Source organism: Oncorhynchus tshawytscha, linkage group LG18 (genome assembly GCF_018296145.1).
Source record: "Oncorhynchus tshawytscha isolate Ot180627B linkage group LG18, Otsh_v2.0, whole genome shotgun sequence".
In the NCBI taxonomy this organism is placed as follows: Eukaryota; Metazoa; Chordata; class Actinopteri; order Salmoniformes; family Salmonidae; genus Oncorhynchus; species Oncorhynchus tshawytscha.
The window spans coordinates 2,755,906-2,769,860 of record NC_056446.1 but is presented as its reverse complement, the minus strand read 5'-3'; the positions used below and the strand labels follow the sequence as shown (position 1 = coordinate 2,769,860).

Here is a 13,955-nt window from a genome sequence, read left to right as displayed (position 1 = left end):
CTGGCTGCACTGAACAGGCGGGAGACTCCGGCAGCGCTGGAGAGGAGAAAGGCTCTGACAGCGCTGAACAGGCGAGGCGCACTGAAGGCCTGGTGCGTGGTGCTGGCACTGGTGGTACTGAACCGAGGACACGCACAGGAAGCCTGGTGCGGGGAGCTGCCACCGGAGAACTGGTGTGTGAAGGTGGCACAGGATGGACCGGACCGTGAAGGTGTACTGGAGAGCCTGAGAGCAGGACTGGCACAGGACGTGCAAGGCTAGGTAGGTACACAGGAGGCCTAGTGTGTGAGGCTGGCACACTCTTCACCAGCCGACTAACACGCACCTCAGGACGAGTATGGAGCGCTGACCCAGGTGCCATCAAATCCCCGACACGCTCCGTCGGACAAATATCATACCTAAAGCACCAAACTAGCAACTCCCTCATAACTCTCTCCTCCACTTTCCCCATTAACTCCTTCACAGTCTCTGCTTCACTCACCTCCAACACCGGCTCTGGTCTCCTCCTTGGCTCCTCACGATAAACAGGGGGAGTTGGCTCAGGTCTGAACCCTGACTCTGCCACACTCTCCCTGAGCCCCCCCCCCAATACATTTTTGGGGCGGACTCTCTGGCTTCCATCCCGTCGCCGTGCTGCCTCTTCATACCAGCGCCTTTCCGCTTTCGCCGCCTCCAGTTCTTCTTTGGGGCGGCGATATTCTCCAGGCTGTGTCCAGGGTCCTTTTCCGTCCAATATCTCCTCCCCGTCCAGAAGTCCTGTGATCGCTGCTCCTCACGATAAACAGGGGAGTTGGCTCAGGTTTGACTCTGCCGCACTCTCCCTGAGCCCCCCAATACATTTTTGGGGCTGACTCTCGGGCTTCCTTCTGCGCCGCCGTGCTTTTCTCTTCGACTCCAGCGAATCCCAGGCGGGCTCCGGCACTCTCTCTGGGTCGACCGCCCACCTGTCTATTTCCTCCCAAGTCGTATACTCTATACTCTTGCTGTCCATAACGTCCTCCCATGTCCATTCCTCTTTTCGCTGCTGTTGCTGTCGCTGCCTGTCACCACGCTGCTTGGTCCAGTTGTGGTGGGTGATTCTGTTACAGCTTTCTTCTGTTGAAAGAGAGTCGGACCAAAATGCAGCGTGGTAAGTTAGATACATATTTAATGCTGAAGAAAAAAACAAACAAAACAAAAAAACAAACAAAACAAAACAACAAAACATGAAAACCTAAACAGTCTATCTTGTGCTAACACACACAGAGACATGAAAAATCACCCACCAACACACAGTGAAACCCGGGCTACCTAAATATGGTTCCCAATCAGAGACAACGAGAATCACCTGCCTCTGATTGAGAACCGCCTCAGGCAGCCATAGACTATGCTAGACACCCCTACTCAGCCACAATCCCAATACCTACTAAAACCCCAATACAAAAACACAACACAAAATAAACCCATGTCACACCCTGGCCTGACCAAATAAATATATAAACACAAAATACTAAGACCAGGGCGTGACACTGCTTAAAAGCTTGATATGCCACAGCACTAAATTTAGGGCTTTCCTGGCCTGTCCACCTACTCCTCTGAACACCCCGTTGCCATGACAATGGTAGCTAACATACTTGCCGGTGGAGATGTCCGTCCTGATAGATCCAGATCTGTTTGACTCTGCCCTTCTCCTCCATTGTCTGGATACGCATCAGATTGACGTCGTCCATATCAACCGGAAGTACACCTGTCGCTGCTCAGGTAACACACACACACACGCATGGATATACACACAAATGGACATGCATGGATATGGATACACACACACAGACACACACACACACAAGCAGACAGGCACACACTCACAGTGCCTCTGTTTACTGTCTTTAAACCACAGGTAGTTCTCTGTTCAAAATGCCCTCAAAAAACACTATATATGTAAAAGTATATGGACACCCCTTCAAATGTGTGGATTTGGTTATTTCAGCCACACCCGTTGCTGACAGGTGTATAAAATTGAGCACACAGCCATGCAATCTCCATAGACAAACATTGGCAGTAAAATTGCCTTACTGAAGAGCTCAGCGACTTTCAATGTGTTCGTCGGGAGTGTCATGAAGTGGGTTTCCATGGCCAAGCAGCCGCACACAAGCCTGAGATCCCCAAGCACAATGCCCATCATTGGCTGGAACGATGTAGGAGAAATAATGGTCTGGGGCTGTTTGTTATGGTTTGTCTAGGTCCCTTAGTGAAGGGAAATCTTAACGCTAGACCATACAGTGACATTGTAGATGATTCTGTGCCTCCAACTTTGTTTGCGGAAGGCCCTCTCCTGTTTCAGCATGTAAAAAGCCCTTGTGCACAAAGCGAAGTCCGTACAGAAATGGTTTGTCGAGATCAATGTGGATGAACTTGACTGGCCTGCCTAAAGCCCTGACATCAAACCCATCGAACACCTTTGGGATGAATTGGAACGCCGACTGCGAGCCAGGCCTAATCGCCCAACATCAGTGCTCGACTTCACTAAAGCTATTGTGGCTGAATGGAAGCAAGTCCCTGCAGCAATATTCCAACATCTTGTGGAAAGCCTTCCCAGAAGAGTGGAGGCTGTTATAGCAGCATAGAGGGGACCAACTCCATATTAATGCCCAGATTTTTGACGAGCAGGTGTTCACATACTTTTGGCCATGTGTTGTATGTCTGCCATCCAGGGCCTTTGCTCACAACATTGGAGAACATTTTGCAAACCCATTAATAGGCTTAGGCATGGATTCAATCCTAGGCCCGTTACAGAGCAGTGCACTAGATAGCTGAAAAAGCACCTTTTAAAAAGTGTTTTTTTCCTGACATTTGTAGAGCTCGCATTTTGCTTGCAAGCGTAAATTCCCTTTAAATGTCTGTTATAGCGTGCAGCTCTATTAACGCGCCTTGGATTGAATCCTGGCCTTAATCTCTGTGTGCCCCACATAATCACATAATCACATTTGAGATGGCTTTTCACCTGGATAAGTGGGCGCGGGGGTCCAATTTGCTTGCCAGCTACTGAACGTGCACCAATCAGGCACCTCGCCGGGCTTCAGCAGAATCTGAGCACCCCGGTAGTTGATCCCCTCATACAGCACCCACCTGTCAATCAAATAAGTAAAGTTTCAATCAAAACCAAGTATCAATCAAACTCGTGCCAATAAAAAAGTAACAATACACCCTAGCAAAGCTTGGTGTCTCGCATATTACATTAGACAGAAATGATTTCTTACGGTGTCAATCAAAGACAAAATGAAAATACAGTTACCAAACTAGGTGTCTCACATTTAAATAAACTATTCCTTTGCCTTTTTACCCACTCAATCCCCATAAAAGCTAAAACACATAAACACAGTAACATGCTGTTTGGGCCTTTGCTGATGTTATCGCTTTATCTGGAATCAAAAGCTCCATTCATATGGCTTCATCACATTCTTCTCCCCTCAAGACTGTCCCACTCCTGAGTTATAGGAGTGTGTTCCAGAGGTGAGTACACACCTCCAGTCTGAATGTCACACACGATCGGGAATTTTCCACCGGTCCTGGACCAGGCCTCATCTCACTATCTCATACTATCCCATTCTGCCAAGATCCTTCCCTCTTCCCATGATGCCTCGGTTTGAGATTCCTACTTCCTGCTGACCTTGCATTCGACACTAACCTCGTTCCTAGTCTAAATTGTTTCGGAGAAAGCCGAATGGTAGACAAGATTGTTCTACACTAAACTTAACTGTGAACTGTCCAATAATAGGTCCAACTGTGGTCACCAGTACTAAACTATCTATGCAATAAAAGCTACAATCCTACTTTCTACACTGGCGCCTTGTGTGAAGTCAAGTCAAATCAACTTTTATTTGTCACATTTCCGAATACAACAGGTGTAGACCTTACAGTGAAATGCTTACTTACGAGGCCCTAACTAACAGTTCAGTTTAAAAAAAAAATATGGATAAGAAGAGATAAAAGTAACAAGTAATTAAAGAGCAGCAGTAAAAAAATACAATATATAGAGGGGGGAGCTGGTACAGAGACAATATGCGGGGGCACCGGTTAGTTGAGGTAGTATGTACATGTAGGTAGAGTTATTAAAGTGACTATGCATTGACGACAACAGAGAGTGGCAGTGGTGTGGAGGGGGGGGGGGCAATGCAAATAGTCTGGGTAGTCATTTGACTAGATGTTCAGGAGTCTTATGGCTTGGAGGTAAAAGCTGTTTAGAAGCCTCTTGGACCTAGACTTGGCACTCCGGCCACTACGGTGGCTAGAGTCTTTGACAATTTTTAGGGCATTCCTCTGACCGCCTGGTATAGAGGTCCTGGATGGCAGGATGCTTGGCCCCAGTGATGTACTGGGCAGTTCACACTACCCTCTGTCGGGCCTTGTGGTCGGAGGCCGAGCAGTTGCCATAGCAGGCAGTGATGCAACCAGCCAGGATGCTCTCGATGGAGCAGCGGTAGAACCTTTTGAGGATCTGAGGACCTATGCCAAATCTTTCCAGTCTCCTGAGGGGGAATAGGTTTTGTCGTGCCCGCTTCACGACTGTCTTGGTGTGCTTGGACCATGTTAGTTTGTTGGTGATGTGGACACCAAGGAACTTGAAGCTGTCAACCTGCTACACTGCAGCCCCGTCGATGAGAATGGGGTTGTGCTCGGTCTTATTTTTCCTGTAGTTCACAATCATCTCCTTTGTCTTGATCACGTTGAGGGATAGGTGGTGCCAGGACAACAACACGGCCAGGTCTCTGACCTCATCCTTATGGGCTGTCTCGTTGTTGTCGTTGATCAGGCCTACCACTGTTGTGTCATCGGCAAATGTAATGATGGTGTTGGAGTCGGGCCTGGCCGTGCAGTTATGAGTGAACAGGGAGTATAGGAGGGGGCTGAGCACGCATCCCTGAGGGGCCCCTGTGTTGAGAATCAGTGTGACGGATGTGTTACCTACCTTTACCACCTTGGGGAGGCCCGTCAGGAAGTCCAGGATCCAGTTGCAGAGGGAGGTGTTTAGTCCCAGGGGCCTTAGCTTAGTGATGAGCCTTGAGGGCACTATGGTTTTGAACACTGGGCTGTAGTCAATGAACAGCATTTTTCACATAGGTGTTCCTTTTGTCCAGGTGGAAAAGGGCAGTGTGGAGGGCAATAGAGATTGCATCATCTGTGGATCTGTTGGTGCGGTATGCAAATTGGAGTGGGTCTAGGGTTTCTGGGATAATGGTGTTGATGTGAGCCTTGACCAGCCTTTCAAAGCACTTCATGACTACAGACATGAGAGCTACGGGTCGGTAGTCATTTAGGCAGGTTTCTTTAGTGTTCTTGGGCACAGGGACTATGATGGTCTGCTTGAAACATGTTTTGTGTATTACAGACTCAGGGAGAGGTTGAAACTGTCAGTGAAGACACTTGCCAGTTCGCATGCTCGGAGTACACGTCCTGGTAATCAGTCTGGCCTGCAGCCTTGTGAATATTGACATGTTTAAAGGTATTACTCACATTGGCTACGGAGAGCATGATCACACAGTCATCCAGAACAGCTGATGCTCTAATGCATGTTTCAGTGTTACTTGCCTCGAAGCGAGCATAGAACTTTTTCAGCTCGTCTGGTAGGCTTGTGTCACTGGGCAGCTCTCGGCTGTGCTTCCGTTTGTAGTCTTTAATGGTTTGCAAGCCCTGCCACATCCAACGAGCATTGGAGCCGGTGTAGTACCATTCATTTTTAGTCTTTTATTGACCCTTTGCCTGTTTGATGGTTCGTTTGTGGGCATAGCGGGATTTCTTATAAGCTTCCAGGTTAGAGTCACGCTACTTGAAAGTGGCAGCTCTACCCTTTAGCTCAGTGTGAATGTTGCCTGTAATCCATGGCTTCTGGTTGGGGTATGTATGTTGTGGGTTATTTTCTGTCACCAATGGTTTGTTTTATTTATCTTTTACAATTTGTTTTTCCATGGCACATGATCAAACATATTTCAATATCTTACATTGTTAATACATATCGCTTTCCTACTCCCTCCTCCATGTTTGGTGAATTGACCAACCAGACCAACAAGACTGCCATGGGCAAGTCTTTTGATACCAGGAAGGGTGGGAGAACAACCTGAAGGTAATTATCTTTGCAAACAACATCAGTATCCAGGCCGAGTACGGATATAAGCTGTTGACTGAGGTAAACGATGCAATTGTACATACAATTATTGCATATACTGTAGTCTTTCAAATTTGTGATTGACTTAGTGTTGTTGTTTGTCTATTGCTCTTTTTGAATAACGTACTTTCAGATCACTGAAACCTCACCTGATGTGGGTTTCAGGCATGGACTGAGATTGCCCGCTGTTAATTTATTTTGTAACACCGCACTAATCCATCAAATTTTCTCCTGTGTGTTTGCTTGTTTACGTCTCTCTCCTACCCTGTTTCCTATAACTCTGCTCTTGTTCTCCTGGAGCTAGGTGTTCCGCCCAAAACCCAGACGTGGATCCACCTGATGTCCTCCATTACAAACCACCCTCCAACTTTTCATTACATCATCTACAGCTACTGTTGTTGTCATTGTCTGCTAAGAAAGTTATTGCCCTATCATACTGGGCACATAATATGTGAGATACACAGATTAACTAAACTCTAGCACTACAAACACATAAACAAAGAGGGCAGCAGTGCCTGGACTTTGCAGTCTCACTCTTCAAGTCCCCCTTTGGAGGCTGGCTGCCTGTTGAGAACAAGTGACAGGTATAATTCCACACACCATAATCAGAATTTTAGTCTATGATTGCAATGTGATTGTACAACAAATCTGTGAAAATAAAATGACAACTGTACCAAAAACTATCAAAGTTAATGTATTAAAATATTAAATATTGCCAGGTTGGTTTTCACAGCTGTTTCACGTGGTTTTCATTATTGTAAGTTGTATGGTATTTATTTGTTCCACATTATTCATTGCTGTATCCTAGAATCTACAATAGACACAGTTGAAGTCAAACGATTACATACATCTTAGCCAAATACATTTAATGGCTTAAGGACAATAAAGTCAAGGTATTGGAGTTACCATCACAAAACCCTGACCTCAATCCTATAGAGAATTTGTGGGCAGAACTGAAAAAGCGTGTGCGAGCAATGAGGCCTAAAAACCTGACTCAGTTACACCAGCTCTGTCAGGAGGAATGGGCCAAAATTCACCCAACTTATTGTGGGAAGTTTGTGGAAGGCTACCAGAAACATTTAACCCAAGTTAAACAATTTTAATGGCAATGCTACCAAATACGAATTGAGTGTATGTACACTTATGACCCATTGGGAATGTGATGAAAGAAATAAAAGCTGAAATACATCATTCTCTCTACTATTATTCTGACATTTCACATTCTTAAAATAAAGTGTTAATACTGACCTAAAACAGGGAATTTTTACTAGGATTAAATGTCAGTCATTGTGAAAAACTGAGTTTAAATGTATTTGGCTAAGGTGTATGTGAACGTCCGACTTCAACTGTATGTAATATAGTAGAATGTTATGAACCGACACTGAATCGTAGCAGCTAACTACTAGCTATGTAGTAGCTTCTTTGTAGGTGTCCGCTTTTTTATTTATTTCACCTTTATTTAACCAGGTAGGCTAGTGGAGAACAAGTTCTCATTTGCAACTGCGACCTGGCCAAGATAAAGCATAGCAGTCCTACACATACAACAACACAGAGTTACACATGGAATGAACAAAACATACAGTCAATAATACAGTAGAAAAAAAACAAGTCTATATACAGTGAGTGCAAATAAGGGAGTTAAGGCAATAAATAGGCCATGATGGCGAAGTAATTACAATATGGCAATTAAACACTGGAATGGTAGATGTGCAAAAGATGGATGTGCAAGTGGAGATACTGTGGTGCAAAAGGAGCAAAATAAATAAATATAGTATGGGGATGTGGTAGATAGATGGGCTGTACACAGATGGGCTATGAACAGGTGCATTGATCTGTGAGCTGCTCTGACAGCTGGTTCTTAAAGCTAGTGAGGGAGATGGGAATCTCCAGCTTCAGTGTTTTTTGCAGTTCGTTCCAGTCAGTGGCAGCAGAGAACTGGAAGGAAAGGCGACCAACGGAGGAGTTGGCTTTTGGGGTGACCAGTGAGATATACCTGCTGGAGCGTGTGCTACGAGTGGGTGCTGCTATGGTGACCAGCGAGCTGAGATAGGCCGGGGCTTTACCTAGCAGAGACTTGTTGATAACCTGTAGCCAGCCGGTTTGGCGACGAGTATGAAGCGAGGGCCAGCCAACGAGAGCGTACAGGTCGCAGTGGTGGGTAGTATATGGGGCTTTGGTGACAAAATGGATGGCACTGTGATAGACTACATCCAGTTTGCTGAGTAGAGTGTTGGAGGCTATTTTATAGATGACATCGCCGAAGTCAAGGATCGGTAGGATGGTCAGTTTTACGAGGGTATGTTTGGCAGTATGAGTGAAGGAAGCTTTATTGCGAAATAGGAAGCCGATTCTAGATTGAATTTTTGATTGGAGATGCTTAATGTGAGTCTAGAAGGAGAGTTTTACAGTCTAGCCAGACACCTAGGTATTTGTAGTTGTCCACGTATTCTAAGTCAGAGCCATCCAGAGTAGTGATGCTGGATGGGCGGGCAGGTGCGGGCAACGATCGGTTGAATAGTATGCATTTAGTTTTATTTGCGTTTAACCTCTTGAATCTAGGGCTCACTATTTTTATGTTTGGAAAAATAACGTTCCCAAAGTAAACGGCCTATTTCTAAGGACCAGATGCTAGAATATGCATATAATTGACAGATTAGGATAGAAAACTCTAAAGTTTCCAAAACTGTCAAAATATTGTCTGTGAGTATAACAGAACTGATATTGCAGACGAAACCCTGAGAAAAATCAAACCAGGAAGTGGCTTCTATTTTGACAAATTCATGTTCCATAGCCTCCTATTGCTCCATGTAAAGGGATATCAACCAGATTCCTTTTCCTATCGCTTCCTCAAGGTGTCAACAGTCTTCAGACATAGTTTCAGGCTTTTATTTTGAAAAATTAGCCAGAACGATAACATCGCGTCAAGTGGTCACATGAGTTTTGCTCACGCAACAGAGTTTGGATAGGTATTGCTTTTCCCTCTCCTACTGTGAAAGACATTTGCAGTTGATATATTATCGATTATATATTTTAAAAACAACCTGGGGATGGATTATAAAAAACGTTTGACATGTTTCTGTGGACATTACGGATATTATTTGGAATTTGTCTGCGTTGTCGTGACCGCTCTTTCCTGTGGATTTCTGAACATAATGCGCCAAACAAACTGAGGTATTTTGGATATTAAAATAATCTTTATGGAACAAAAGGAACATTTGTTGTGTAACTGGGAGTCTCGTGAGTGAAAACATCCGAAGTTCATCAAAGGTAAACGATTCATTTGATTGCTTTTCTGATTTTCGTGACCAAGCTACCTGATGCTAAGTGTACTTAATGTTTTGTCATGCGATCGATAAACTTACACAAACACTTGGATTGCTTTCGCTGTAAAGCATAATTTAAAAATCTGAGACGACAGGTGGATTAACAAAAGGCTAAACTGTGTTTTGCAATATTGCACTTGTGATTTCATGAATATGAATATTTTTAGTAATATTATTTGACTGAGGCGCTATGCTATTCAGCGGTTGCTGATGACAATTATCCAGCTTAAAAGGGATGGGTATCGTCAAGAAGTTAAGAGCAGTTGGAGGCCATGGAAGGAGAGTTGTATGGCATTGAAGCTCGTCTGGAGGTTAGTTAACACAGTTTCCAAAGAAAGGCCAGAAGTATACAGAATGGTGTTGTCTGCGTAGAGGTGGATCAGAGAATCACCAGCAGCAAGAGCGACATCATTGATGTATACAGAGAAGAGAGTCGGCCCGAGAATTGAACCCTGTGGCACCCCCATAGAGACTGCCAGAGGTCCGGACAACAGGCCCTCCGATTTGACACACTGAGCTCTATCAGAGAAGTAGTTGGTGAACCAGGCGAGGCAATCATTTGAGAAACCAAGGCTGATGAGTCTGCCAATAAGAATGTGGTGATTGAGCGTGGCTGAGGTGCACCCATGACCAACTCGGAAACCAGATTGCATAGCGGAGAAGGTACGATGTGATTCAAAATGGTCAGTAATCTGTTTGTTGACTTGGCTTTCGAAGACCTTAGAGATACAGGGTAGGATAGATGTAGGTCTGTGGCAGTTTGGGTTTAGAGTGTCTCCCCCTTTGAAGAGGGGGATGACCGTGGCAGCTTTCCAATCTTTGGGAATCTCAGACGATACGAAAGAGAGGTTGAACAGGCTAGTAATAGGGGTTGCAACAATTTTGGCAGATAATTTTAGAAGGAGAGGGTGCCGATTGTCTAGCCCGGCTGATTTGTAGGGGTCCAGATTTTGCAGCTCTTTCAGAACATCAGCTATCTGGATATGGGTGAAGGAGAAATGGTGGGGACTTGGGCGGGTTGCTGTGGAGGGTGCCGGGCAGTTGACCGGGGTAGGGGTAGCCAGGTGGAAAGCAAGGCCAGCCGTAGAGAAATGCTTATTGAAATTCTCAATTATAGTGGATTTGTCAGTTGTAACAGTGTGTCCTAGCCTCAGAGCAGTGGGTCGCTGGGATCAGGTGCTCTTATTCTCCATGGACTTTACAGTGTCCCAGAACTTTTTTGAGTTTGTACTGCAGGATGCAAATTTCTGTTTAAAAAAGCTAGCCTTAGCTTTCCTAACTGCCTGTGTATATTGGTTCCTAACTTCCCTGAAAAGTTGCATATCACGGGGGATATTCAATGCTAATGCAGAATGCCACAGGATGTTTTTGTGCTGGTCAAGGGCAGACAGGTTTGGAGTGAACCAAGGGCTATATCTATTCCTGATTCTACATTTTTTGAATGGGGCATGCTTATTTAAGATGGTGAGAAAGGCACTTTTAAAGAATAACCAGGCATCCTCTACTGAGGATGAGGTCAATGTCATTCCAGGATATCCCGGCCAGGTCGATTAGAAAGGCCTGCTCGCAGAAGTGTTTTAGGGAGCGTTTGACAGTGATGAGTGTCGTTTGCTCGCAGGCCCATTACGGATGAAGGCAATGAGGCAGTGATTGCTGAGATCTTGCTTGAAAACAGCAGAAGTGTATTTGGAGGGTGAGTTAGTTAGAATGATATCTATGAGGGTGCCCGTGTCTACGAATTTGGGGTTATATCTGGTAGGTTCATTGATAAATTGTGTGAGATTGAGGGCATCAAGCTTAGATTGTAGGATGGCCAGGGGGTTAAGCGTGTCCCAGTTTAGGTCACCAGGCAACATGAGCTCAGAAGATAGATGGGGGGCAATCAAATCACATATGGTGTCGAGGGCACAGCTGGGGGCAGAGGGTGGTCTATAGCAAGTGGCAACGGTGAGAGACTTGTTTCTGGAAAGGTTCATTTTTAGAAGTAGAAGCTCAAATTGTTTGGGTACAGATCTGGATAGTAAGACAGAACTCTGCAGGTTATCTTTGCAGTAAATTGCAACACCGCCCCCTTTGGCACGTCTATCTTGTCGGAAAATGTTAAAGTTAGGAATGGAAATTTCAAGGTTTTTGGTGGTCTTCCTAAGTCAGGATTCAGACACGGCTAGGACATCCGGATCAGTGTAGTGTGCTAGGGCAGTGAATAAAACAAACTTAGGGAGGAGGCTTCTAATGTTAACATGCATGAAACCAAGGCTTTTACGGTTGCAGAAGTCAACAAATGAGAGAGCCTGGGGGATGGGAGTGGAGGTAGACACTGCAGGGCCTGGATTAACCTCTACATCGCCAGAGGAACAGAGGAGGATAAGGTTACCGCTAAAGGCTAACAGAACTGGACACCTAGTATGTTCAGAACAGAGAGTAAAAGGAGCAGATTTCTGGGCACGGTAGAATATATTCAAGCCATAATGTAAATACAAAGGTATAGTACGATGTGAATACAGTGGGGGTAAACCTGTGCATATAGTGATAATGAAAGAGAAATTGTCTCTAGAAATAGCATTTAAACCAGGTGATGTCACTGCGTGTGTGGGAGGTGGAACTAAATTGTTAGCCGAGGCGTGTTGAGTAGTGCTAGAGGCTCTACAGTGAAATAAAACAATAGTTACAAACCAGAACAGCAATCGACATGGCATGGTGACGTTAGGGAAAGGCATGCGTAGCCGGGTGATCATACAAGTCCAGTGCGTGGCTTCAGGCAGCTAGCGGCACGGGGCTAGCAGGCTAACAGAAAGGCCTTAGAGGGATGACGTGACGGGGCGAAGTCTGGTGTGGCCCCCTCGTGCAGTTACATCAGCGGACGGACCAGCAGGGCTCTGTGTGGTAAACCAGGCCAATTGGCAAAATATGTATAGTGGCCGAAGAAACATGTCCGAAGGGCCTCTTAAGCCAGCAGTCCAATGTGCTTTAGATAGCTAGCAGACCGCAGATTAGCGGCTGTGCGTTCAGGGGTCGTTAGCCGCTATAATTCCAGGTGGGGAAAAAATAACAATAAAAACGTGAAAAAAATATTTTTAAAAATTGTTTCAGAGCTTGTGGTAGGAATCCGGAGATATCGAGAAGAATAAGTCCGACTAGCTCTGGTTTGAGTCGCGCTGTACAGACTGGCGAGAGTTGTCCGGGATAAAGGTAGCTGATGACCGCTAGCAAAGGATAGCTGACTGCTAGCTAGTGGCTTCGGAATGTATACGATGGGCCTCGTAAGCCAACAGTCCGTTGTGCTCTAGACAGCTAGCATTCATGGGACGTTAGCTGCGAAGGTCGGAAGGTGAGAAGGTTCAGAGCTTGCGATAGGAATCCGGGGATATGGAGAGAAAAATAGGTCCGGTATGCTCTGGTTGAATCGCGTTGTACAAACTGGAGAGAGCTTTCCGAGGTATGGGGTTATGTGATGACCGTTAGCTGGCTAGTTTATGTTGGAGAGGCTCCAGTAATAGAGGCAAAGAAAAATATGTTAGAGAAAAAGCAGGTCCACACCACATTGGGTGAGGCGGGTTGCAGGAGAGTATTTTGAAGTAAGGGTTTAGAAAACTATAAAAAGATATGCGAAGAAAAATATATAAAAATATATATACATGGGACACGACAAGACGAAGGACAAATACGACAAATACTATTGACTGCTACGCCACCTTGGATCTTGAAGCGATGACTTCCTTTGTGTCGGAAAGAAAGGCTGTATTGGTTGTAGCCAAACTGACACTCAACAAATGGCCAAAATGGAGGGTGGTTGACAGTGAAAATTAAATTGGAGTCTTGTTTTCAAATACTATTTTGTTCTCAAAATATTTTGGGGGAATTAAATGCATAAAGTCTTGCGCTCCATTACAAAATATTTGATTGCAAAACATGTTTTTATTTTGAAGCCTCATTTTTGCTTTCAGAACAATTATTTTTGATGAAAAATAAAACAGTTGTTTTCAGATTTTTGGGGGGAGGATTGAAAATAAAAAGGTTTTGCTCTCAACTAAAAGTCATCAATTTTTTGCAAGTTGGGGAGGGGGGCTAATAGCTGAACAATAGACTTTTCAACCTTTACTAAAGAATAGTCTAATAGCTGAGCTAGGTGTGAAAAAACAGGATCCTCACACAGACCAGATTTGCCCTAAAGACGAAGAGGGAGTTAGAGCACTGATTACGCTTTTGGGTCCCAATGTACTACTGTGTCTCTAACTGAATGAATGGGCAATATAAACCTAATGTTTAACTGATAATTGTGCACGACTTCAAATGAAACAAGCAGGGAGCAGGTTTCGAACCCTCAACCCTCTTGCATGAAGTCCAGCGTGCTGTCGACTGTGCACCAAAAGCATGCTGAAGCCGCAGTGTTGATAGAGCCCGTAATGACTTTTCAAATAAGTTGCCTTGGGCAGAAGGGGCAGATTAGCGTTTCCCAAACTTGGTGCTCATTTTGGTTTTTGTCCTAACACTAC

At 44.9% G+C, this 13,955-nt stretch overlaps 1 protein-coding gene across 1 annotated transcript in view; it reads left to right on the top strand.

Annotated features, from left to right (window-relative positions):
• The window catches only part of LOC112219756, a 466,516-nt gene that overhangs the window by 451,535 nt on the left and 1,026 nt on the right, over nucleotides 1-13,955 (top strand). The window lies entirely within an intron of this gene.